Consider the following 26,797-nt stretch of genomic DNA (forward strand, 5'->3'; position numbering starts at 1 on the left):
CATCTTATTGCTTAGATTAGGTATTTTTCTTCAGAATTTTTAAGAATGAATTCTAGAGTTTCAAGGTGATGTTTTCATCATCACCAAAGCTGATTGATTCTCATCAATTTAGCTCTTGAATGCAATGTCCTGTTGAAGCTTGGCTAGCCATGTTTAATTTCTTTAGACTAAAGCTTTAGACTAACATTGCATGATTCCTGGAATTCTTATTAAAAATTTTGAATCTCTTTATTTTCTTTTCCATATAATTTTCGAAAAATCCAAAAAAATTACAAAGTCATAAAAATCAAAAAAATATTTTATGTTTCTTGTTTGAGTCTAGTGTCTCATTTTAAGTTTGGTGTCAATTGCATGTTTCTATTATTCTTGCATTTTACATGTATCTTCATTGATCTTCAAGTTGTTCTTGATGATTTCATTGCTCTGATCTTTAAATTCTCTTGTCTTGAGTATTTTGTTGTTTCTCAATGCATTCTCAACTTGTTAGTGTCAGTAGTATACAACTTTTAAGTTTGGTGTCTTGCATGCATTGTTTATTTGATTTTAGTTGCATTTTGATTATTCCTCATCACAACAGAAATTTTTTCAAAAGTGTGTCTTTTCTAGTCAATAATACAAAGAATTGAAGATTCAGAACATACAGCAGAGGAATTACACAGAAAAAGCTGGGCGTTCAAAACACCCAGTGAAGAAGGAAAACTGGCATTTAAACGCCAGCCAGGGCACCTGGCTGGGCATTTAACGCCCAAAAGGGTAGCATTTTGGGCGTTAAACGCCAGAATGGATACCATTCTGGGCGTTTAATGCCAGGATGGCACAAGAGGGAAGATTTTGTTTTTAATTCAAATTTTTTTTAAGTTTCCATAATTTTTCAAAATCAAATCTTTTTCAAATCATATCTTTTCAATCATATATTTTCAAAATCAATTTCTTTCCATTTTCAAAAATACTTGCTAACAATTAATGATTTGATTCAACATTTCAAGTATGTTGCCTTTTCTGTTGAGAGAGGTTTAATGTCTGAATCATATCTTTCAAATTTCTTGTTAGCCAAGTCATTAATTTTCAAAATCAAATCTTTTTTTATTGTTTTTCAAATCATATCTTTTCAATCATATCTCTTTAAAACCATAACTTTTCAATCATATCTTTTTAATCACATCTTTTTCAAAATAGTTTTCAATCATATCTCTTTAATTTCTAATTTCAAAATCTTTTTCTAAAATCACTTTATTTCTTTCTCAATCATAGTTTTCGAAAATCAATTACCATCTTTTTTCAAAGTTTCTTTTAATTAATTCACTTTAATTTTCGAAAATTTCTTCCCCTCTTCTCACATCCTTCTATTTATGGACTAACACTCATCCTCAATGCACAATTTGAACTCTATCTTTCTAAGTTCGAATTCTTCTACCTCTTCCTTCTATTTTTCTTTTCCTCTAATACCTCAAGGAATCTCTATACTATGACATAGAGGATTCCATATTTTCTTGGTTTCTTCTCTTTCATATGAGCAGGAGCAAAGACAAAAGCATTCTTGTTGAGGCTGACCCTAAACCTAAAAGGACCTTGAAACGAAAGCTAAGAAAAGCTAAAGCACAACTCTCTGTAGAGGACCTAACAGAATTCTTCAAAGAAGAAGACATGGCAGCCGAAAACAACAACAATGCCAACAATGCAAGGAAGGTGCTGGGTGACTTTACTGCACATACTCCCGTCTTCTATGGGAGAAACATCTCTATCCCTGCCATTGGAGCAAACAACTTTGAGCTTAAGCCTCAATTAGTTTCTCTAATGCAACAGAATTGCAAGTTTCATGGACTTCCATTGGAAGATCCTCATCAATTTTTAGTTGAATTCTTGCAAATCTGTGACACTGTCAAGACCAATGGGGTTAACCCTGAGGTCTACAGACTTATGCTATTCCCTTTTGCTGTAAGAGACAGAGCTAGGATATGGTTAGACTCACAACCTAAAGAAAGCCTGAACTCTTGGGAAAAGCTAGTCAATGCCTTCTTGGCAAAGTTCTTTCCACCTCAAAAATTGAGTAAGCTTAGAGTGGAAGTCTAAACCTTCAGACAAAAGGAAGGTGAATCCCTCTATGAAGCTTGGGAAAGATACAAACAATTGATCAGAAAGTGTCTTTCTGACATGCTTTCTGAATGGAGCATCATAGGTATCTTCTATGATGGTCTGTCTGAACTGTCCAAGATGTCATTGGACAACTCTGCTGGAGGATCTCTTCATCTGAAGAAGATGCCTGCAGAAGCTCAAGAACTCATTGAAATGGTTGCAAATAACCAATTCATGTACACTTTTGAAAGGAATCCTGTGAACAATGGGACGAATTAGAAGAAAGGAGTTCTTGAGATTGATACTCTAAATGCCATATTTGCTCAGAATAAAATATTGACTCAGCAAGTCAATATGATTTCTCAAAGTCTGTCTGGAATGCAAGCTGCACCAGGCAGTACTAAGGATGCTTCATCTGAAGAAGAAGCTTATGATGCTGAGAACCCATCAATGGAAGAGGTGAATTACATGGGAGAACCCTATGGAAACACCTATAATCCTTCATGGAGAAATCATCCAAATCTCTTATGGAAGGATCAACAGAGACCTCAACAAGGTTTCAACAACAATAATGGTGAAGAAATAGGTTTAGCAATGTCAAGCATTTTCCATCATCTTCTCAGCAACAGACAGAGAATTCTAAGCAAAGCCACTCTGACTTAGCAACCATGGTCTCTGATCTAATCAAAACCACTCAAGTTTCATGACTGAAGCAAGGTCCTCCATTAGAAACTTAGAGGCACAAGTGGGTCAGCTGAGTAAGAAAGTTACTGAACTCCCTCCTAGTACTCTTCCAAGCAATACAGAAGAGAATCCAAAAGGATAGTGTAAGGCCATCAACATGGCCGAATTTGGAGAGGAGGAAGAGGCAGTAAGCACCACTGAGGAAGACCTCAATGGACGTTCACTGGCCTCCAATGAATTCCCTAATGAGGAGCCATGGGAATCTGAGGCTCACACTGAGACCATAGAGATTCCATTGGAATTACTTCTACCATTCATGAGCTCTGATGAGTACTCTTCCTCTGAAGAGGACGAAGATGTCACTGAAGAGAAAGTTGCTAAGTACCTTGGAGCAATCATGAAGCTAAATGACAAGTTATTTGGTAATGAGACTTGGGAGGATGTACCCCCTTTGCTCACCAAAGAACTGGATGACTTGTCTAGGCAGAAATTACCTCAAAAGAGACAGGACCCTGGGAAGTTCTCAATACCTTGTACCATGGGCACCATGACCTTTGAGAAGGCTCTGTGTGACCTAGGGTCAAGCATAAACCTCATGCCTCTCTCTGTAATGGAGAAGCTAGGGATCTTTGAGGTGCAAACTACAAAAATCTCACTAGAGATGGCAGACAATTCAAGAAAACAAGCTTATGGACTTGTAGAGGATGTTCTGGTAAAAGTTGAAGACCATTACATCCCTGCTGATTTTATAGTCCTAGAGACTGGGAAGTGCATGGATGAATCCATCATCCTTGGCAGACCCTTCCTAGCCACAACAAAGGCTGTGATTGATGTTGACAGAGGAGAATTGATCATTCAAGTGAATGAAGAATCCTTTGTGTTTAAGGCTCAAGGATATCCTTCTGTAACCATGGAGAGGAAGCATGAAGAGCTTCTCTCAAAACAGAGTCAAACAGAACCCCCACAATCAAACTCTAAGTTTGGTGTTGGGAGGCCACAACCAAATTCTAAGTTTGGTGTTGAACCCCCACATTCAAACTCTAAGTTTGGTGTTGGGAGGTTCCAACATTGCTCTGAGTATCTGTAAGGCTCTATGAGAGCCCACTGTCAAGCTACTGACATTAAAGAAGCGCTTGTTGGGAGGTAACCCAATGTTATATTTATCTATTTTCCTTTGTTATTTTATGTTTTCTATAGGTTGATGATCATGGGAAGTCACAAAATCAATTGAAAAAGCAAAAACAGCATGAAAATCAGAAAGAAAAACAGCACGCCCTGGAGGAAAACTTGCTGGTGTTTAAACGCCAGTAAGGGCAGCAAATGGGCGTTTAAAGCCCAGTCTGGCACCATTCTGGGCGTTTAACGCCAGAAAGGGGCACCAGACTGGCGTTAAACGCCAGGAAGGGGCAAGAAGCTGGCGTTAAACGCCAGAAATGGGCACCAGCCCGGTGTTTAACGCCAGAATTAGCAGAAGGAGCATTTTTGCTCGCCACTTGGTGCAGGGATGAATTTTCCTTGACACCTCAGGATTTGTGGACCCTACAGGATCCCCACCTACCCCACCACTCTCTCTCTTCTTCACCCATTCACCAATCACCTCAACACCTCTTCCCCAAAAACCCCTCACCTATCAAATCCCACTATTCTCTTCACCACTCACATCCATCCTTCATAAAACCCCACCTACCTCACCATTCAAATTCAAACCACTTTCCCTCCCAAACCCACCCATAATGGCCGAACCATACACCCCCTTTCCACTCCTATATAAACCCATCTTCACTCCTTCATTTTCACACAACCTAAACACTACTTCTCCCCCTTGGCCGAATCACAAAGCCACATCCATCTCCTCTATTTCTTCTTCTTCTACTCTCTTCTTCCTTCCTTTGCTCGAGGACGAGCAAACCTTCTAAGTTTGGTGTGGTAAAAGCATTGCTTTTTGTTTTTCCATAACCATTTATGGCATCTAAGGCCGGAGAAACCTCTAGAAAGAGGAAAGGGAAGGCAAAAGCTTCCACCTCCGAGTCATGGGAGATGGAGAGATTCATCTCAAGGGTGCATCAAGACCACTTCTATGAAGTAGTGGCCATGAAGAAGGTGATCCCTAAGTTCCTTTTCAAACTCAAAAAGAGTGAATATCCGGAGATCCGACATGAGATCCAAAAAAGAGGTTGGAAAGTTCTTACCAACCCCATTCAACAAGTCGGGATCTTAATGGTTCAAGAGTTCTATGCCAATGCATGGATCACCAAGAACCATGATCAAAGTGTGAACCCGGACCCAAAGAATTGGCTTACAATGGTTCGGGGGAAATGCTTAGATTTTAGTCCGGAAAATGTAAGGTTGGCATTCAACTTGCCCATGATGCAAGGAGATGAACACCCTTACACTTGAAGGGTCAACTTTGATCAAAGGTTGGACTAAGTCCTCATAGACATTTGTGAAGAGGGCGCTCAATGGAAGAGAGATTCAAGAGGGAAGCCGGTTCAACTGAGAAGGCATGACCTCAAGCCTGTGGCTAGAGGATGGTTGGAGTTTATCCAACGCTCAATCATTCCCACTAGCAACCGGTCCGAAATTACTATAGACCGGGCTATCATGATTCATAGCATCATCATTGGAGAGGAAGTAGAAGTTCATGAGGTTATATCCCAAGAACTTTATAAGGTGGCGGACAAGTATTGGTTAAGTGATTTTGTATCCAACAGTAAGTAAATAGCAGGAAATGTAAAGGGAGAGGGATGAAGTGCAGAATTTAAAGAGAACTGAAAGTAAAGGTGCTGAATCTTAAAGAACAAGAAATTAAATGACTGAAACTTAAAGTGCAAGAAATGTAAATTGCAGTAACTTAAAGTACAAGAAATATAAATTGCTTGAATGGAAATAGGGAGTTGAGGTTTGGGAATTCAAAATTTCAGCAAGGGAAATTAAATTTCAACAATTAATAAAGCAGAAGATGAATTGGAAGTAACTAGAATTCAAACAGGAAATGAAATTTAAATTGCAGCAGGAGTTCACAAAAGAACCAAAAAGGAAAATGGGATCTCAGGACTCCAGAGACTAGAGAGCAAAGTCTAGATCTCAATTGCCTTCCCAAATCCAAGTTCACAAAGCAATGAACAAGAAATTAAAGAAGAAGCAGTACAGGAAATGTAATTGGACTCAATTATGCAGAAGAGGAATTAAAGAGATCTTTAATGGAGATTGAGACAGAATTTTCTCAATTCTTCACACCCAAGACTGAAACAAGAAAAGTAAAAATGCTCAAACAAGAACGAGGAAGAAGAGAGATCAATTCTCCTCCCCAATTCTCTGAAATCTCAGTTCCTAGCTCTCAATGAAGTCTCAAAATTCAAAAATCAAAAGAAGATTCTAAAGTCAAAAGTGAAAGTAAAGGTTCAAAGGTTCTAATTACATCAAACTATCTCCTATTTATACACTTTCTATTCTTGGATTTTGGAATTTGGATGGGCTTTTGATTTGGTGAAGAATTGAATTAAATTGGATTTTTAATCCAATTTTCAGCCCATGAGAAAGTGGCTTCCAGGAGGCTGCCCTGCCCTTGTGGAGGGCTGGGCAGGAAATGGTGCGTGGGGCCCTTGTTGCGTGCATGCTTGGTGTGTGTGGTGCTGCAGGATGCTGCCCTGTCCTTGTGGAGGGCAGGGCAGAATTTTCTTGGTGCGCCAGATTCTGCTGCCCGTGCGTGCTACTGCTGGCCGAGTTTTCAAGTCCTGGCCGTGCCAAGATGCTGCGCCATGCACCAAGAAATGCTGCCCTGCCCTTGTGGAGGGCAGGGCAATGTTTCCAAAAGTGAAGTCCCACGTTCGAAACTCGGTGGAGGCACACGCTGCTTCTTTTTCTTTGGTTTTCTTGGCACCAAAGTAATGCTTAGTTCCTTGTTTCCTCATGGTGCCGTGTTCGATCCTGGGAGATTGAAAACAAGCTTGTGAGTAGCGCTCCCCCACTCCCCCTTGCTCATGAGTTCGAACCTTGTGGCAAGCATTGGTAAGCTTTTTCCTTGAATTTATTTCTTTGATGAGCCCGATATTGCCCTTGAGGAGGGCAGGGCAGAGTTTTTACTCCCTTTGGTCCTTGGCATCAAATTGTGCTCTGCCCTTGTTGTGGACAGGGCAGTGATGCTTTTCATGGTTTGGCTCATTATGTTGCTCTCCTGGAGGGCAGTGTGCTTTCTTGGAGGGCAGTGTTTGCTTCTTCCTTCTATGCGCCACATTCCTTCTTTCCTTGGGCCACGCTTTCTTAAGCCACGTTTTTCCTCTTTTCTTCCTTTCTTCACCTACAAGAAACCAAAACAACCACTCAAAGTATCTTTAAACTCATAAGGTTTATAATTCATTAAAAATCAATTAATTCTTGCTTAAACCTCATGATTTAGCATCAATTTAATGGTGGTTGTTTGATTTAAAGAAGTTATGCATTTTCATTCCAAATCACTTACTTAAGATGCAAGAAAGTGCATAAAGACTAATAAAACAAGTGAAATTAGCTTGAAAAATGGGTATATGATGACTTGTCATCACAACACCAAACTTAAATCTTGCTTGTCCCCAAGCAAGCATCAAAACTAAGAGAAAATGAAATGAACAAGAAAAGAAAACATATCCTTATTAGGCATATATCAGAACTTGATTCATGGAGTTTTTATGCAGACAATGATAACTCAATTATTGTTGCTATTACATAATATACATCTTTTCTCAAAGGCTTACTAAACTTGCTGTTATAAGGTTTATTCTCCCTTGCTAACTTTTCTTTTCTCATGTTGCTTAACAAGCTTATTATTCTTTTGGAGGATTGGTGTCTAATGTTGTAGTAGTAGCCTTTGGCTTTATTTTTACTCAACATCTTTCCACCACAGACACATGGCTCACTATTTCTTCCTTGGATCATTGATGCCCATCATCTCTTTGGATAACTAAATGTTCTGTATCTAAGTTGCTCTTTATTGTGGACTTTCAATTGGCCATCCCAAATCAGTTGATCTAAGTGACCGGGTTTTAAAATACCCCTCAGAATTTACTTATCCAAGCATATCCTAGTACAAGAACACCACAGGCATGTGTCCTAGGGTCCAAGCTATTGGTGTCCAGCCTTTATTCTTTGTTTTTCTTGCCACATTGGCTTTTTCTTCTTCCTTTTCTTTCTATTTCATTTTTTTGTTCTTAAGGGCTTTTTCTTTATTGATAGGAACCTTTATAACAGCATGCTAGCTCACACTTCAATGAAAATTATATTATGCAGCAATTATTTCATGAGTTATGCATTTAATCAAACACATATACCACCATTAACTTCCATTCTAACTTATGCAACATTGGATATTTACTTTCCAATTCAAACAATTCTCTTTTATTCAAGCATATGGGAAACAAAACAAAATTTAAGCTGAGTGATGAATGACAAGCACTTATGCAAATTAGCATTCTTAATCAAGCAACTTCACTTGCAACTAGATAAACACTTTAGCAGGATACATAATGGTTCCCATGTTCAAAACAATTCACAACAGCAAGGATTAAGTTTAGATACAACCTTTGAAGTTGAAGCCCTTTGATTCTTCCTTCTGTTGTGTTTTCTTTGAGTTAAGATGCACAATATCTTCAATGGTTGACTCATGTCCTGCATAATTCTCAAAGTTGCTTGCTTCTCAAGCCCTTAATTGCATGGTTAGTATGCATAAATTGAGTGTGGCTCTTGGATTTATTTTGGTGTGTGAACACCAAACTTAATTTTTTTGCCACAGCCTCTGATGCAACAAATCAACCATATGGGGAACCTTGTATCCTTGCTAAAGGTTATGGAATTAAAGCTAGAAAGCAGTTAAATAGTTGGATAATTTGTTCGATTGCTTAGAGCTAGCACTTTGCAAGAGGTGAGAATGTGTTCTTAAATGAGATTTTTGGTGGAACACCAAACTTAGAATCTTTCATTCTTCCTTAAATTGTTTTGGTGTGCAACACCAAACTTAGCTCCTTGCAATCCATACCAATTATTCAACATTTTTATTGAAAAAGCTATGAAAAGAAAACTACCTCAGGTTGGGTTGCCTCCCAACAAGCGCTTCTTTATTGTCACTAGCTTGACATCTTCTGTTTTTACTTCAAGAAGGATTTAGGTTCTGAACCTCTTTTTCCTTGTCCCATTGTCCTCCTAGGTATAGCTTTGCTCTGTGACCATTTGCTGTGAATCGACTCTTTGTTGCTTCGTCTAACAATTCAATACTCCCATAAGGAAAGACCTTAGTTACCAAATATGGACCAGTCCACTTAGACTTAAGCTTGCCAGGGAATATCTTGAGTCTTGAGTTGTACAAGAGTACTTGTTGTCCAGGTTTGAATTCTTTCTTCAAAATCTTCCTGTCATGCCACCTCTTGCCTTTTTCCTTGTATATCTTGGTATTTTCATAGGCTTCTAGCCTAAATTCATCCAGCTCATTTAGCTGCAACAACCTTTTCTCCCCTGCTGCTTCAGAGTCAAGGTTTAGAAGTTTAGTAGCCCAAAATGCTTTGTGTTCAAGCTCTACAGGGAGATGACAAGATTTGCCATATAATAGCTGAAAGGGGGACTTCCTAATGGGAGTTTTGAAAGCTGTCCTGTAGGCCCAGAGTGCATCTTCCAACTTCCTAGCCCAATCCTTTCTTGTGCTACCTACTGTTTTCTCTAGGATTTTCTTCAATTCTCTGTTTGCTAATTCAGCCTGCCCATTAGTCTGAGGGTGATATGGTGTGGCTACTTTATGAATAACTCCATATTTATGAAGAAGTTTCTCCATTTTTTTGTTACAAAAATGACCACCACCATCACTGATAAGACCCTTGGGTACTCCGTATCTAGTGAAAATGTGCTTCTTGAGGAATTGCAGGACAATTTGTGCATCACAGGTAGTTGTGGCTATAGCTTCCACCCACTTTGAAACATACTCTACTGCTACCAAGATATATCTAAAAGAATAGGAAGGGGGAAAGGGTCCCATGAAATCAATGCCCCATAGATCAAATAATTCTAATTCCAAAATGAAATTCTGCGGCATCTCATTCCTTCTTGTCAATCCTCCTGCTCTCTGGCATTCATTACATTGGTGGACAAACTCTCTGGCATCTTTGAAGATAGTTGGCCAATAGAAACCACTTTGCAATATCTTTGCAGCTGTTCTTTCTGGACCAAAATGTCTACCATAAGCTGAGCCATGGCAATGCCACAATATATCTCTTACTTCACTCTCAGGGACACATCTCCTAATTATTCAATCAGAACATCTTTTGAACAGATAAGGTTCATCCCACAAGAACTTCCTCGCTTCATTGATTAGCTTCTTCACTTGTTGCTTAGTGAATTCTTGAGGTATCTTCCTCCCCACTTTGTAGTTTTCTATGTCAGCGAACCACGGTATTTGTTGAACCAGCAGAAGGTGTTCATCTGGGAAGCTTTCATTCACAGGTTGTGAGGCTTCTTGAATTGTTTCTTGTGGCAACCTTGACAAATGGTCAGCAACTCGGTTTTCAGTACCTTTCCTGTCCCTTACCTCAATGTCAAACTCCTGTAGAAGTAGTATCCACCTGATAAGTCTTGGTTTAGTATCCTACTTTGACATCAAATACTTGAGGGCAGCATGGTCAGTATAAACCACAATTTTAGATCCTATCAAGTATGATCTAAACTTATCAAACGCATAGACTACAACTAATAATTCCTTTTCTGTTGTAGTGTAATTTTTTTGAGCCTCATTCAACACCTTACTTGCATAATATATGACATGATGCAAGTTTTCCCTTTTTTGTCCAAGTACAGCACCAATTGCAATATCACTTGCATCACACATGAGTTCAAAGGGTAATTCCCAATCCGGGGGTGTGATAATTGGTGCTGTTGTGAGTTTGTGTTTTAAAGTTTCAAAGGCGTGCTGGCAGTTTTCATCAAAAACAAAAGGATTATCAATCACTAATAAATTACTCAAAGGTTTGGCTATTTTAGAAAAATCCTTGATAAAACTTCTATAAAATCCTGCATGTCCCAAGAAACTTCTAACAGATTTCACATTAGTTGGTGGAGGGAGTTTTTCTATAATTTCCACCTTTGCCTTGTCAACCTCTATCCCTTTTCTTGAAACTTTATGACCAAGAACAATCCCCTCAGGCACCATGAAATGGCACTTTTCCCAGTTCAAAACCAAATTAGTTTCTTGGCACCGTTTCAAGACAAGAGTTAGATGTTTTAGGCAGGTATTGAAATTGTCACCAAAAACAGAAAAGTCGTCCATGAAAACCTCTAAAAATTTTTCGACCATATCTGAAAAAATGGAGAGCATACACCTTTGAAAAGTGGCTGGGGCATTGCATAGTCCAAATGGCATTCTTCTATAAGCGAAAACTCCAAATGGACATGTGAATGAAGTCTTTTCTTGGTCCTTTGGATCCACCACTATCTGATTGTACCCAGAATAGCCATCCAGGAAGCAATAGTAAGCATGGCCGGCCAATCTTTCAAGCATCTGATCAATGAAAGGAAGTGGGAAATGATCTTTGCGTGTGGCATCATTAAGCCTTCTATAGTCAATACACATCCTCCATCCCGTCATAGTTCTTGTGGGAATGAGTTCATTCTTCTCATTAACAATGACTGTCATTCCACCCTTCTTTGGTACCACTTGGACTGGGCTTATCCATGAGCTATCAGAGTTAGGATATATTATCCCTGCATTCCACAATTTCATTACTTCCTTCTGGACAACTTCCTTCATTGCAGGATTTAACCTTCTTTGAGGTTGAACTACTGCTTTGAAATTGTCCTCTAAGAGAATTTTATGCATACATACTGCAGGGCTAATGCCTTTCAGATCATCAATGGTCCATCCTAAAGCATCCTTGTGAGCTCTGAGTACATCAAGAAGCTCTCCTTCTTCTTTTTTTGTCAAGGATGAATTGATGATCACTGGGAAACTTTCTGATGTGCCAAGGAATGCATATTTGAGATGGGTAGGTAATGGCTTCAGTTCTTGTTTATGCACCTCTTCCTTCTTGCTTGGTTTCACCTCCTTGTCAATAGAGATCTCAGCTGCGTGCTCCTCTACTGTCTCTTGATTAATTTCTTCTTCTTGCTCATGCTGATTAGTGTCTAGTATTTCTTCTACCAGACTCTCTATCATATCCACCCTCAGGTAATCTTCTTGTTCAGGAGGGTGTTGCATTGACTTGAAAACATTTATGATCATTTGCTCATTGTGTACTCTGAAGATCATTTCTCCTTTTTCCACATCTATAATGGCTCTTGCAGTTGCTAGGAATGGTCGACTGATGAGCGGATAATTTGTACGCTTTTTGGCATTGTTTTTAGTATGTTTTTAGTATGATCTAGTTAGTTTTTAGTATATTTTTATTAGTTTTTAGTTAAAATTCACTTTTCTGGATTTTACTATGAGTTTGTGTGTTTTTCTGTGATTTCAGGTATTTTCTGGCTGAAATTGAGGGACCTGAGCAAAAATCTGATTCAGAGACTAAAAAGGACTGCAGATGCTGTTGGATTCTGACCTCTCTGCACTCGAAGTGGATTTTCTGGAGCTACAGAAGCCCAATTGGCGCGCTCTCAACGGCGTTGGAAAGTAGACATCCTGGGCTTTCCAGAAATATATGATAGTCCATACTTTGCCCAAGATTTGATGGCCCAAACCGGCGTTCAAAGTCACCCTCAGGAATTCCAGCGTTAAACGCCGGAACTGGCACCCAAATGGGAGTTAAACGCCCAAACTGGCATAAAAGCTGGCGTTTAACTCCAAGAGGAGTCTCTACACGAAAATGCTTCATTGCTCAGCCCAAGCACACACCAAGTGGGCCCGGAAGTGGATTTTTATGTCTTTTACTCATCTCTGTACACCCTAGGCTACTAGTTTTCTATAAGTAGGACCTTTTACTATTGTATTAAAAAGCTTTTGATCATGTTTTTATGATTGAACCCTCTTTGGGAGGCTGGCCATTCAGCCGTGCCTAGACCTTGTTCTTATGTATTTTCAACGGTGGAGTTTCTACACACCATAGATTAAGGTGTGGAGCTCTGCTGTACCTCGAGTATTAATGCAATTACTATTGTTCTTCCATTCAATTCCGCTTGTTCTTGTTCTAAGATATCACTTGTTCTTCAACTTGATGAATGTGATGATCCGTGACACTCATCATCATTCTCACCTATGAACGTGTGACTGACAACCACCTCCGTTCTACCTTCGATTGGGTGAATATCTCTTGGATTCCTGATTGCACGATGCATGGTTGATCGCCTGACAACCGAGTGCTCGCCTGACAATCGAGCCAACCATTCCGTGAGATCAGAGTCTTTGTGGTATAGGCTAGAACTGATGGCGGCATTCAAGAGAATCCGGAAGGTCTAACCTTGTCTGTGGTATTCTGAGTAGGATTCAATGATTGAATGACTGTGACGTGCTTCAAACTCCTAGCAGGCGGGGCGTTAGTGACAGACGCAAAAGAATCGATGGATTCTATTCCGGCCTGACCGAGAACCGACAGCTGCATTCCGCGTGCTGTGACAGAGCATATGCAATCGTTTTCACTGAGAGGATGGGAGGTAGCCATTGACAACGGTGAAACCCTACACAAGCTTGCCATGGAAAGGAGTAAGGAGGATTGGATGAAGACTGTAGGAAAGCAGAGAGACGGAAGGGAAGGCATCTTCATGCGCTTATCTGAAGTTCCTACCAATGAATTACATAAGTACCTCTATCTTTATCTTTATGTTTATGCGTTCATCACCATATCTATTTGAGTTTGCCTGACTAAGATTTACAAAATGACCATAGCTTGCTTCATACTAACAATCTCCGTGGGATCGACCCTTACTCGCGTAAGGTTTATTACTTGGACGACCCAGTGCACTTGCTGGTTAGTTGTGCGAAGTTGTGTAATGCCATGGCATTGAACACCAAGTTTTTGAGGTTCATGACCGGGGATTATGAGAGTTGTGAAAAAGTATTGTTCACAATTTCGCGCACCATCGACCAAGTATTATGGAGTCATTCTCTTTTTCTGCTGAATCCAAGATCACAAAGTCTGTAGGAAAAATGAACCTGTTGACCTTAACTAAAAGGTTTTCAATCACTCCTTTGGGATGTACCACTGATTGATCCACCAGTTCTAAGGACATTTGTGTTGGCTTCATTTTTCCTATGCCAAGCTTCTTTACTAAAGAGGATGGAATCAGATTTATGCTTGCTCCTAAGTCACACATCCCCTTGTCGATGAATAGATTTCCAATAGTGCAAGGTAGGAAGAAACTTCCTGGATCTTCAAGTTTGGGAGGGAGCCCCTTCCTGATTAGTGCACTGCATTCTTCAGTGAGTAGCACAGTCTCTTTCTCATTCCAACTCCTTTTCTTGTTGATGAGTTCTTTTAAGAATTTGGCATATAGAGGCATTTGCTCCAATGCTTCAGCCAAGGGTATGTTGATCTCTAGCTTCTTGAAAATCTCAAGGAATTTAGAAAAGTGTTGGTCCTTAATCTCTTTGTGGAATCTTTGGGGATAAGGCAGTGGAGGTGTCAAGTTTTTCTCCACTTGATGTTGTCTTGGATTTGGTTCTTCCATGATCTGCTTTCCCTTCTTCAAATTTTGTGGTCTATCTTCTTTTTCTTGAGGTTGATTCTGAGGGTGATTGCTTGCTGTTGCATCTTCATCACTAGCTGCCTCTTTTTCAACTTGTTTCTTGTCACTTTCCTTGGGCTTCTTGGTGGCTTCTTCATCTTTCAGCAGGATTTTTCCACTCCTTAACTGTATTACCTTGCACTCCTCTTTTGGATTAGGAATGGTGTCACTTGGTAGTGAGCTTGATGGTTTTTCAACAGAAATCTGCTTGGAGATTTGTCCAATTTGCCTTTCTAGGCTCTTCATGGAAGCTTCTTGGTTTTTTGTTGTCAATTCTTGGTTCTTCATCATCTTCTCTATGAGCATCTCTAGATTAGTAATCCTCTGAGAGTCTTGTGAGATTGGTTGGTTTTGGGGTGTTGATGGATAATGGTAGGTGTTTTGGTTAGTTGGGTGGTTATTGGGTGGATAATGGTTAGAGTTGGGATAAGTGTTTTGTGGTTTTCTGTATGTGTTTTGGTTAGTGTTTGGCTGGTTGTTGTGGTTTGTGTTTTTCCAATTGTTTTGAGTTGAGTTCCTTTGCCATGGCTGCTGAGTTTGATTGTGGTTATCTCCCCATCTGAGGTTGGGATGGTTTTTCCAAGAGGGATTGTAAGTATCACCACAGACTTCATTTGTTCCAGGATTTTGGTTGTGCATGTATTAGACTTGCTCTTGCTGTTGCTCCTCTTGAATTTCTTCATTTTGCCCCCAAGTAGTTGATGGTTGGCTTGTGGCACTCACTGATGCAACTTGAAGGCTGTCAATTTTCTTGGCCATCTGCTCAAACTGTTGTTGAATTTGCTGCTGCATCATCTTGTTCTGAGCTAGGATTGAATCCACTCCTTCCAACTCCATTACTCCTCTCCTTTGCGATGGTTGGCGTTGCCTTTGGTGAGCAAAAAAATATTGGTTGTTAGCCACCATATCAATGAGATTTTGAGCTTCCTCTGTAGTTTTCATGAGTTGTAATGAGCCTCCAGCTGAATGATCAAGTGCTTCTTAAGCCTTTAGAGTAAGTCCCTCATAGAAGTTCTGCAGCTTGTCCCACTCAGTGAACATCTCTGGTGGATTGTTCAGTTTGGACAACTGAAGGTTCATCTTGTTGCTTAGATTAGGTATTTATTTTTTCGAAATTCTTGAAGATGAATTCTAGAGTTTCATGATGATTTGTTGAAATCTGGCTGGCTGAGAAGCCATGTCTAATCTCATTGGACCGAGGTTTCAACTTATCATCACAAGAGCTTATTGATTTTTATCAATCTTTCTTTTGGAGCAGTGATCTGCTAAGGCTTGGCTGGCCATTGGCCATGTCTAGTGTTTTGGACCGAAGCTTTCTTTGAAGGCTTGGCTGGCTGTGAAGCCATGTCTAATTCCTGGACCGGAGTCTTAGACTAGCATTGCACTGATTCCTGGAATTCTCATTAAGAATTTTGATATCTTTTTCCACTTAATTTTCGAAAAACACAAAAAAAAAATAAAAAAAATCATCATAAAATCCAAAAATTTCTTGTTTGAGTCTAGTGTTTCATTCTAAGTTTGGTGTCAATTGCATGCATTCATTCATGTGTCTTAAGGATTTTCAAGTAATTCTTGATAATTTTCGTGCTCTGATCTTTGAATTCAATTGACTTGAGTGTTGTGTGTGTCTCATATGCATTTCCATTTTGTTAGTGTCAGTAGTATACAAACCGCTAAGTTTGGTGTCTTGCATGCATTATTATTTGATTCTTGTTGCATTTTGATTTTCCCTTTTATTAAAAATCCAAAAATATTTTTAATGTGTGTCTTTTCAAGTCAATAATACAGAGAATTGAAGATTCAGAACATACAGCAGAGGAATTGCACAGAAAAAGCTGGGCGTTCAAAACGCCCAGTGAAGAAGGACAGACTGGCGTTTAAACGCCAGCCAGGGTACCTGGTTGGGCGTTTAACGCCCAAAAGGGTAGCATTTTGGGCGTTAAACGCCAGAATGTGCACCATTCTGGGCGTTTAACGCCAGGATGGCTAGAAGGGAAGATTTTGTTTTCAAATCAAATTTTTTTCTAAGTTTTCAAAATCTTTTCAAAATCAAATCTTTTTCAAATCAATTTTTCAATCAAATCTTTTTCAAAATCAATTTCTTTCCATTTTTAAAGATACTTACTATCAATTAATGATTTGATTCAACATTTCAAGTATGTTGCCTTTTCTGTTGAGAAAGGTTTAATGTTTGAATCATATCTTTTCTTGTTAGTCAAGTTTTTAATTTTCAAATCAAATCTTTTTAAAATGTTTTTCAAATCATATCTTCTCAATCACATCTTTTTAAAACCAATCATATTTTCTTAACCACATCTTTTTCAAACTAATTTTCAATCAAATCTTTTTGATTTCTAATTTCAAAATCTTTTCAAAAAAACACTTCACTTCTTTCCCACTTTCATTTTCGAAAATTAAGTAATGTTTTTCAAAAATGTTTTCAAATTTTCCACTTAATTTTCGAAAATCACTTCCCTCCTTCTCACATCCTTCTATTTATGGACTAACACTATCCCTTAATGCAAAATTCGAGCTCCATCTCCTTTGATAAGTTCGAATTTTCTACTTCTGTCTTCTACTCTTCTTTTCCTCTTACACTTCAAGGAATCTCTATACTGTGACATAGGGGATTCCACACTTCTTGTTCTCTTCTCTTTCTTATGAGCAGGAGCAAAGACAAAGGCATTCTTGTTGAGGCTGATCCTGAACCTGAAAGGACCTTGAAGAGAAAGCTCAGAGAAGCCAAAGCACAACTCTCTTTAGAGCACCTAGCCGAATTATTCAAAGAAGAAGAACAAATGGCAGCCGAAAACAACAATGCCAACAATGCAAGGAAGGTGTTGGGTGACTTTACTGCACCTACTCCCGACTTTTATGGGAGAAGCATCTCTATCCCTGCCATTGGAGCAAACAACTTTGAGCTTAAGCCTCAATTAGTTTCTCTAATGCAACAGAATTGCAAGTTCCATGGACTTCCATTGGAAGATCCTCATCAGTTTTTGGCTGAGTTCTTGCAAATCTGTGACACTGTCAAGACTAATGGGGTTGACCCTGAGGTCTACAGACTTATGCTATTCCCTTTTGCTGTAAGAGACAGAGCTAGAACATGGTTGGACTCTCAACCTAAAGAAAGCCTGGACTCTTGGGAAAAGCTAGTCAATGCCTTCTTGGCAAAGTTCTTTCCACCTCAAAAATTGAGTAAGCTTAGAGTGGAAGTCCAAACCTTCAGACAGAAGGAAGGAGAATCCCTCTATGAAGCTTGGGAAAGATACAAACAATTGATCAGAAAGTGTCCCACTGATATGCTTTCCGAATGGAGCATCATAGGTATTTTCTATGATGGTCTCTCTGAACTGTCCAAGATGTCTTTGGATAGTTCTTCTGGAGGATCTCTTCATCTGAAGAAGACACCTACTGAGGCTCAAGAACTGATTGAAATGGTTGCAAATAACCAATTCATGTACACTTCTGAAAGAAATCCTGTGAACAATGGGACTAGTCAGAAGAAAGGAGTTCTTGAGATTGACACTCTGAATGCCATTTTGGCTCAGAATAAAATATTGACCCAACAAGTCAATATGATTTCTCAAAGTCTGTCTGGAATGCAAAATGCACCAAGCAGTACTAAGGAGGCTTCATCTGAGGAAGAAGCTTATGATCCTGAGAACCCTTCAATGGAAGAGGTGAATTACATGGGAGAACCCTATGGAAACACCTATAATCCTTCATGGAAAAATCATCCAAATTTTTCATGGAAGGATCAACAGAGACCCTAACAAGGTTTCAACAATAACAATGGTGGAAGAAACAGGTTTAGCAATAGCAAGCCTTTTCCATCATCTTCTCAGCAACAGACAGAGAGTTCTAAGCAGAATACCTCTGACTTAGCAACCATGGTCTCTGATCTGATCAAAACCACTCAAAGTTTTATGACTGAAACAAGGTCCTCCATTAGAAGTTTGGAGGCACAAGTGGGTCAGCTGAGCAAGAAAATTACTGAACTCCCTCCTAGTACTCTTCCAAGCAATACAGAAGAAAATCCAAAAGGAGAGTGCAAAGCCATCAACATGGCCGAATTTGGAGAGGAGGAAGAGGCAGTGAACGCCACTGAGGAAGGCCTCACTGGGCGTCCACTGGCCTCCAATGAGTTCCCCAATGAGGAACCATGGGAATCTGAGGCTCAAACTGAGACCATAGAGATCCCATTGGACTTACTTATGCCATTCATGAGCTCTGATGAGTATTCTTCCTCTGAAGAGGATGAGTATGTCACTGAAGAGCAAGTTGCTAAATACCTTGGAGCAATCATGAAGTTGAATGACAAGTTATTTGGAAATGAGACTTGGGAGGATGAACCCCCTTTGCTCACCAAAGAACTGGATGACTTGTCTAAGCAGAAACTGCCTCAAAAGAGACAGGATCCTGGGAAGTTTTCAATACCTTGTACCATAGGCACCATGACCTTCAAGAAGGCCTTGTGTGACTTAGGGTCAAGTGTAAACCTCATGCCTCTCTCTGTAATGGAGAAGTTAGGGATCTCTGAGGTGCAAGCTGCAAAAATCTCACTAGAGATGGCAGACAATTCAAGAAAACAAGCCCATGGACTTGTAGAGGATGTTCTGGTTGAAGTTGAAGACCATTACATCCCTACTGATTTCATAGTCCTAGAGACTGGGAAGTGCATGGATGAATCCATCATCCTTGGCAGACCCTTCCTAGCCACAGCAAAGGTTGTGATTGATGTTGATTGAGGAGAGTTGATCATTCAAGTGAATGAAGAATCCTTGGTGTTTAAGGCTCAAGGATATCCCTCTATCATCATGGAGAGGAAGCACGAAGAGCTTCTCTCAAAACAAAGCCAAACAGAGCCCCCACAGTCAAACTCTAAGTTTGGTGTTGGGAGGCCACAACCAACTTCTAAGTTTGGTGTTGAACCCCCACATTCAAACTCTAAGTTTGGTGTTGGGAGGTTCCAACATAGCTCTGAGCATTTCTGAGGCTCCATGAGAGTCCTCTGTCAAGCTAATGACATTAAAGAAGCGCTTGTTGGGAGGCAACCCAATGTTTTATGATTAACTATTTTCTTTTGTTATTTTATGTTTTTTTGTAGGTTGATGATCATGAGAAGTCACAAAATCAATGAAAAAAGCAAAAATAGAATGAAAAACAAGAAGAAAAACAGCACACCCTGGAGGACGCACCTACTGGCGTTTAAACGCCAGTGAGGTTAGCAGATGGGCGTTTAACGCCCAGTCTGGCACCATTCTGGGCGTTTAACGCCAGAAAGGGGCACCAGACTGGCGTTAAACGCCAGAAAAGGGCAAGAAGCTGGCGTTAAACGCCAGAAATGGGCACCAGCCCGGCGTTTAACGCCAGAAAAGGCTAAAAACGTGTTTTTTCTTGCTATTTGGTGCAAGGATGACTTTTCCTTGACACCTCAGGATCTGTGGACCCCACAGGATCCCCACCTACCCTACCACTCTCTCTCTTCTTCACCCATTCACCAATCAACTCAACACCCCTTCCCCAAAAAACCCTTCACCTATCAAATCCCATCTTTCTCTTCACCACTCACATCCATCCTTCATAAAACCCCACCTACCTCACCATTCAAATTCAAACCACTTTCCCACCCAAACCCACCCTCAAATGGCCAAACCCTACCCTTCCCCTTCTCCTATATATACCCTCCTTCACTCCTTCATTTTCACACAACATACACCCCACTTCTCTCCTTCTTGGCCGAAAACAAAAGCCATTCCCTTTCCCCTCATTTCTTCTTCTTCTACTCTCTTGTTTCTTCTTTTGCTCGAGGACGAGCAAACATTTTAAGTTTGGTGTGGTAAAAGCATTGCTTTTTGTTTTTCCATAACCATTTATGGCATCCAAGGCCGGAGAAACCTCTAGAAAGAGGAAAGGGAAGGCAAAAGCTTCCACCTCCGAGTCATGGGAGATGGAGAGATTCATCTCAAGGGTGCATCAAGACCACTTCTATGAAATTGTGGCCTTGAAGAAGATGATCCCCGAGGTCCCTTTTTCACTCAAAAAGGGTGAATATCCGGAGATCCGACATGAGATCCGAAGAAGAGGTTGGGAAGCTCTTACCAACCCCATTCAACAAGTCGGAATCTTGATGGTTCAAGAGTTCTATGCCAATGCATGGATCACCAAGAACCATGACCAAAGTGTGAACCCGAATCCAAAGAATTATCTTACTATGCTTCGGGGGAAATACTTGGATTTTAGTCCGGAAAGTGTAAGGTTGGCATTCAACTTGCCTATGATGCAAGGAGATGAACATCCTTACACTAGAAGGGTCAACTTTGATCAAAGGTTGGACCAAGTCCTCACAATCATATGTGAAGAGGGCGCCCAATGGAAGAGAGATTCAAGAGGGAAGCCGGTTCAATTAAGAAGGCATGACCTCAAGCCCGTGGCTAGAGGATGGTTGGAGTTCATCCAACGCTCAATCATTCCCACTAGCAACCGGTCCGAAGTTACCATAGACCGGGCTATCATGATCCATAGCATCATGATTGGAGAAGAAATAGAAGTTCATGAGGTTATAGCCCAAGGACTCTATAAGGTGGCGGACAAGTCCTCTACCTTAGCAAGGTTAGCCTTCCCTCATCTCATTTGTCACCTCTGTTATTCAGTTGGAGTTGACATAGAGGGAGACACCCCCATTGATGAGGACAAGCCCATCACTAAGAAGAGGATGGAGCACACAAGAGACCCCACTCATCATGAGATCCCTGAGATACCTCAAGGGATGCACTTTCCTCCACAAAACTATTGGGAGCAACTAAACACCTCCCTAGGAGAATTGAGTTCCAACATGGGACAACTAAGGGTGGAGCACCAAGAACACTCCATCATCCTCCATGAAATTAGAGAAGATCAAAGAATCATGAGGGAGGAGCAACAAAGACAAGGAAGAGACATTGAGGAGCTCAAGCACTCCATAGGATCTTCAAGAGGAAGAAAGAGCCGCCATCACTAAGGTGGACCCGTTCTTTGATTTCCTTGTTCTTTATTCTTTTGTTTTTCGAATTTTATGCTTATATTTATCTATGTTTGTGTCTTGTGATCATTAGTGTCTTAGTGTCTATGCCTTAAAGTTATGAATGTCCTACGAATCCATCACCTTTCTTGAATAAAAATGTGCTTAATTGAAAAAGGAAGAATTGCATGAATTTTGAATTTTATAACAGTTTAATTATTTTGATGTGGTGACAATATTTTTGTTTTCTGAATGTATGCTTAAACAGTGCATATGTATCTTGAATTTGTGGTTCATGAATGTTGGCTCTTGAAAGAATGATGAAAAAGGAGACATGTTACTGAGGATCTGAAAAATCATTAAAAATGATTCTTGAAGCAAGAAAAAGCTATATAAAAAAAAAAGAAAATTCGAAAAAAAAGAGAAAAAAACGAAAAAAAGAGAAGAAAGAAAGAGAAAAAAATAAAGTTGTGATCCAAGGCAAAAAGAGTGTGCTTAAGAACCCTGGACACCTCTAATTGGGGACTTTAGCAAAGCTGAGTCACAATCTGAAAAGGTTCACCCAATTATGTGTCTGTGGCATGTATGTATCCGGTGGTAATACTGGAAGACAGAGTGCTTTGGGCCACAGCCAAGACTCAATAAATAGCTATGTTCAAGATTCATCATACTCTACTAGGAGAATCAATAACACTATCTGGATCCTAAGTTCCTAAAGAAGCCAATCATTCTGAATTTCAAAGGATAGAGTGAGATGCCAAAACTGTTCAGAAGCAAAAAGCTAAAAGCCCCGCTCATCTAATTAATACTGATCTTCATAGATGTTTTTGGAATTCATTGCATATTCTCTTCTTTTTATCTTATTTGATTTTCAGTTGCTTGAGGACAAGCAACAATTTAAGTTTGGTGTTGTGATGAGCGGATAATTTGTACGCTTTTTGGCATTGTTTTTAGTATGTTTTTAGTATGATCTAGTTAGTTTTTAGTATATTTTTATTAGTTTTTAGTTAAAATTCACTTTTCTGGATTTTACTATGAGTTTGTGTGTTTTTCTGTGATTTCAGGTATTTTCTGGCTGAAATTGAGGGACCTGAGCAAAAATCTGATTCAGAGACTAAAACGGACTGCAGATGCTGTTGGATTCTGACCTCCCTGCACTCGAAGTGGATTTTCTGGAGCTACAGAAGCCCAATTGGCGCGCTCTCAACGGCGTTGGAAAGTAGACATCCTGGGCTTTCCAGCAATATATGATAGTCCATACTTTGCCCAAGATTTGATGGCTCAAACCGGCGTTCAAAGTCACCCTCAGGAATTCCAGCGTTAAACGCCGAAACTGGCACCCAAATGGGAGTTAAACGCCCAAACTGGCATAAAAGCTGGCGTTTAACTCCAAGAGGAGTCTCTACACGAAAATGCTTCATTGCTCAGCCCAAGCACACACCAAGTGGGCCCGGAAGTGGATTTTTATGTCTTTTACTCATCTCTGTACACCCTAGGCTACTAGTTTTCTATAAGTAGGACCTTTTACTATTGTATTAAAAAGCTTTTGATCATGTTTTTATGATTGAACCCTCTTTGGGAGGCTGGCCATTCAGCCGTGCCTAGACCTTGTTCTTATGTATTTTCAACGGTGGAGTTTCTACACACCATAGATTAAGGTGTGGAGCTCTGCTGTACCTCGAGTATTAATGCAATTACTATTGTTCTTCCATTCAATTCCGCTTGTTCTTGTTCTAAGATATCACTTGTTCTTCAACTTGATGAATGTGATGATCCGTGACACTCATCATCATTCTCACCTATGAACGTGTGACTGACAACCACCTCCGTTCTACCTTCGATTGGGTGAATATCTCTTGGATTCCTGATTGCACGATGCATGGTTGATCGCCTGACAACCGAGTGCTCGCCTGACAACCGAGCCAACCATTCCGTGAGATCAAAGTCTTCGTGGTATAGGCTAGAACTGATGGCGGCATTCAAGAGAATCCGGAAGGTCTAACCTTGTCTGTGGTATTCTGAGTAGGATTCAATGATTGAATGACTGTGACGTGCTTCAAACTCCTAGCAGGCGGGGCGTTAGTGACAGACGCAAAAGAATCGATGGATTCTATTCCGGCCTGACCGAGAACCGACAGCTGAATTCCGCGTGCTGTGACAGAGCATATGCAATCGTTTTCACTGAGAGGATGGGAGGTAGCCATTGACAACGGTGAAACCCTACACAAGCTTGCCATGGAAAGGAGTAAGGAGGATTGGATGAAGACTGTAGGAAAGCAGAGAGACGGAAGGGAAGGCATCTTCATGCGCTTATCTGAAGTTCCTACCAATGAATTACATAAGTACCTCTATCTTTATCTTTATGTTTATGCGTTCATCACCATATCTATTTGAGTTTGCCTGACTAAGATTTACAAGATGACCATAGCTTGCTTCATACTAACAATCTCCGTGGGATCGACCCTTACTCGCGTAAGGTTTATTACTTGGACGACCCAGTGCACTTGCTGGTTAGTTGTGCAAAGTTGTGTAATGCCATGGCATTGAACACCAAGTTTTTGGGGTTCATGACCGGGGATTATGAGAGTTGTGAAAAAGTATTGTTCACAATTTCACGCACCATCGACCAAGTATTATGGAGTCATTCTCTTTTTCTGCTGAATCCAAGATCACAAAGTCTGTAGGAAAAATGAACCTGTTGACCTTAACTAAAAGGTTTTCAATCACTCCTTTGGGATGTACCACTGATTGATCCACCAGTTCTAAGGACATTTGTGTTGGCTTCATTTTTCCTATGCCAAGCTTCTTTACTAAAGAGGATGTAATCAGATTTATGCTTGCTCCTAAGTCACACATCCCCTTGTCGATGAATAGATTTCCAATAGTGCAAGGTAGGAAGAAACTTCCTGGATCTTCAAGTTTGGGAGGGAGCCCCTTCCTGATTAGTGCACTGCATTCTTCAGTGAGTAGCACAGTCTCTTTCTCATTCCAACTCCTTTTCTTGTTGATGAGTTCTTTTAAGAATTTGGCATATAGAGGCATTTGCTCCAATGCTTCAGCCAAGGGTATGTTGATCTCTAGCTTCTTGAAAATCTCAAGGAATTTAGAAAAGTGTTGGTCCTTAATCTCTTTGTGGAATCTTTGGGGATAAGGCAGTGGAGGTGTCAAGTTTTTCTCCACTTGATGTTGTCTTGGATTTGGTTCTTCCATGATCTGCTTTCCCTTCTTCAGATTTTGTGGTCTATCTTCTTTTTCTTGAGGTTGATTCTGAGGGTGATTGCTTGCTGTTGCATCTTCATCACTGGCTGCCTCTTTTTCAACTTGTTTCTTGTCACTTTCCTTGGGCTTCTTGGTGGCTTCTTCATCTTTCAGCAGGATTTTTCCACTCCTTAACTGTATTACCTTGCACTCCTCTTTTGGATTAGGAATGGTGTCACTTGGTAGTGAGCTTGATGGTTTTTCAACAGAAATCTGCTTGGAGATTTGTCCAATTTGCCTTTCTAGGCTCTTCATGGAAGCTTCTTGGTTTTTTGTTGTCAATTCTTGGTTCTTCATCATCTTCTCTATGAGCATCTCTAGATTAGTAATCCTCTGAGAGTCTTGTGAGATTGGTTGGTTTTGGGGTGTTGATGGATAATGGTAGGTGTTTTGGTTAGTTGGGTGGTTATTGGGTGGATAATGGTTAGAGTTGGGATAAGTGTTTTGTGGTTTTCTGTATGTGTTTTGGTTAGTGTTTGGCTGGTTGTTGTGGTTTGTGTTTTTCCAATTGTTTTGAGTTGAGTTCCTTTGCCATGGCTGCTGAGTTTGATTGTGGTTATCTCCCCATCTGAGGTTGGGATGGTTTTTCCAAGAGGGATTGTAAGTATCACCACAGACTTCATTTGTTCCAGGATTTTGGTTGTGCATGTATTAGACTTGCTCTTGCTGTTGCTCCTCTTGAATTTCTTCATTTTGCCCCCAAGTAGTTGATGGTTGGCTTGTGGCACTCACTGATGCAACTTGAAGGCTGTCAATTTTCTTGGCCATCTGCTCAAACTGTTGTTGAATTTGCTGCTGCATCATCTTGTTCTGAGCTAGGATTGAATCCACTCCTTCCAACTCCATTACTCCTCTCCTTTGCGATGGTTGGCGTTGCCTTTGGTGAGCAAAAAAATATTGGTTGTTAGCCACCATATCAATGAGATTTTGAGCTTCCTCTGTAGTTTTCATGAGTTGTAATGAGCCTCCAGCTGAATGATCAAGTGCTTCTTAAGCCTTCAGAGTAAGTCCCTCATAGAAGTTCTGCAGCTTGTCCCACTCAGTGAACATCTCTGGTGGACATTTCCTTAGCAGTGCCTTATATCTTTCCCATGCTTCATATAAATTTTCAGCCTCCATTTGAGTGAATGTCTGCACCTCAGTTTTCAATCTTATGATCCTTTGAGGGGGATAAAATTTGGCAAGAAACTTGCTCACCAAATCATCCCAAGTGTTGATGCTCTCCTTTGGAAATGTTTCTAGCCATTGAGTGGCTTTGTCCCTGATAAAGAATGGAAAGAGCAGTAACTTGTAGCTGTCAGGAGGCACACCATTGGTTTTGACAGTGTCACAAATCCTCAAGAAGGTAGATAGGTGTTGATTTGGGTCCTCCAATGGCCCTCCTCCAAAAGAGCAGTTGTTTTGGACCAAAGTGATGAGTTGTGGCTTTAGTTCAAAGTTGTTTGCATTGACATTAGGTGTAAGAATGCTACTCCCACAGTGTCTAGCATTTGAAAATGTGTAGGATGCCAGTACTCTTCTTTGTTGTGGGTTATTGTTAGCTCCTCCTTCTGGTTGATTGGGATTTGATGGATCTCCTTCCATCTCTTGAAATTCCTCCTCAGATTCTTCCTCTCCAACGATGTTCTTCCCTCTTTCAGCTCTTCTTATTCTTCGAAGAGTTCTTTGGTCAATTTCAGAGAGGATAGGGGAAGATCTTCCTGTACGTGACATACAAACACAACAATAAACACACAGATCCAGAAAACCAGTGAAACTTCAATCTATTGCTAGAATGAAGTTTTAGTTAGTTTAAGCAAAAATTCAAACAGTTAGTGTGTTAGTAAAAAAATCAAAGAAACAGAAAAGAAAAAGTGCTTGATCTAGATCTCCACTTCACTTAATCATTGTCAATCTATTTCAATCCCCGGCAACGGCGCTAAAAACTTGATGTGTGGAAAACGATCCAACACAAAACTCACCGGCAAGTGTACCGGGTCGCATCAAGTAATAAAACTCACGGGAGTGAGGTCGATCCCACAGGGATTGAAGGATTGAGCAATTTTAGTTTAGTGGTTGATTTAGTCAAGCGAATCAAGTATTGGTTGAGTGATTTTGTATCCAACAGTAAGTAAA

The 26,797-nt window shown here is 40.2% G+C and overlaps 2 non-coding genes across 2 annotated transcripts; both read right to left on the reverse strand.

Annotated features, from left to right (window-relative positions):
* Positions 1-2,049: 2,049 nt before the first annotated feature.
* LOC112798902 (small nucleolar RNA R71) lies at positions 2,050-2,157 on the reverse strand. Its single transcript, XR_003200498.1, has one exon. It is a non-coding gene; the product is annotated as a small nucleolar RNA R71 (small nucleolar RNA).
* Positions 2,158-17,621: 15,464 nt separating this feature from the next.
* On the reverse strand, positions 17,622-17,729 carry LOC112798990 (small nucleolar RNA R71). Its single transcript, XR_003200581.1, has one exon. It is a non-coding gene; the product is annotated as a small nucleolar RNA R71 (small nucleolar RNA).
* Between the last annotated feature and the right edge of the window lie 9,068 nt (positions 17,730-26,797).

This window comes from Arachis hypogaea, chromosome 4, assembly GCF_003086295.3.
Source record: "Arachis hypogaea cultivar Tifrunner chromosome 4, arahy.Tifrunner.gnm2.J5K5, whole genome shotgun sequence".
Classification (NCBI taxonomy): domain Eukaryota; kingdom Viridiplantae; phylum Streptophyta; class Magnoliopsida; order Fabales; family Fabaceae; genus Arachis; species Arachis hypogaea.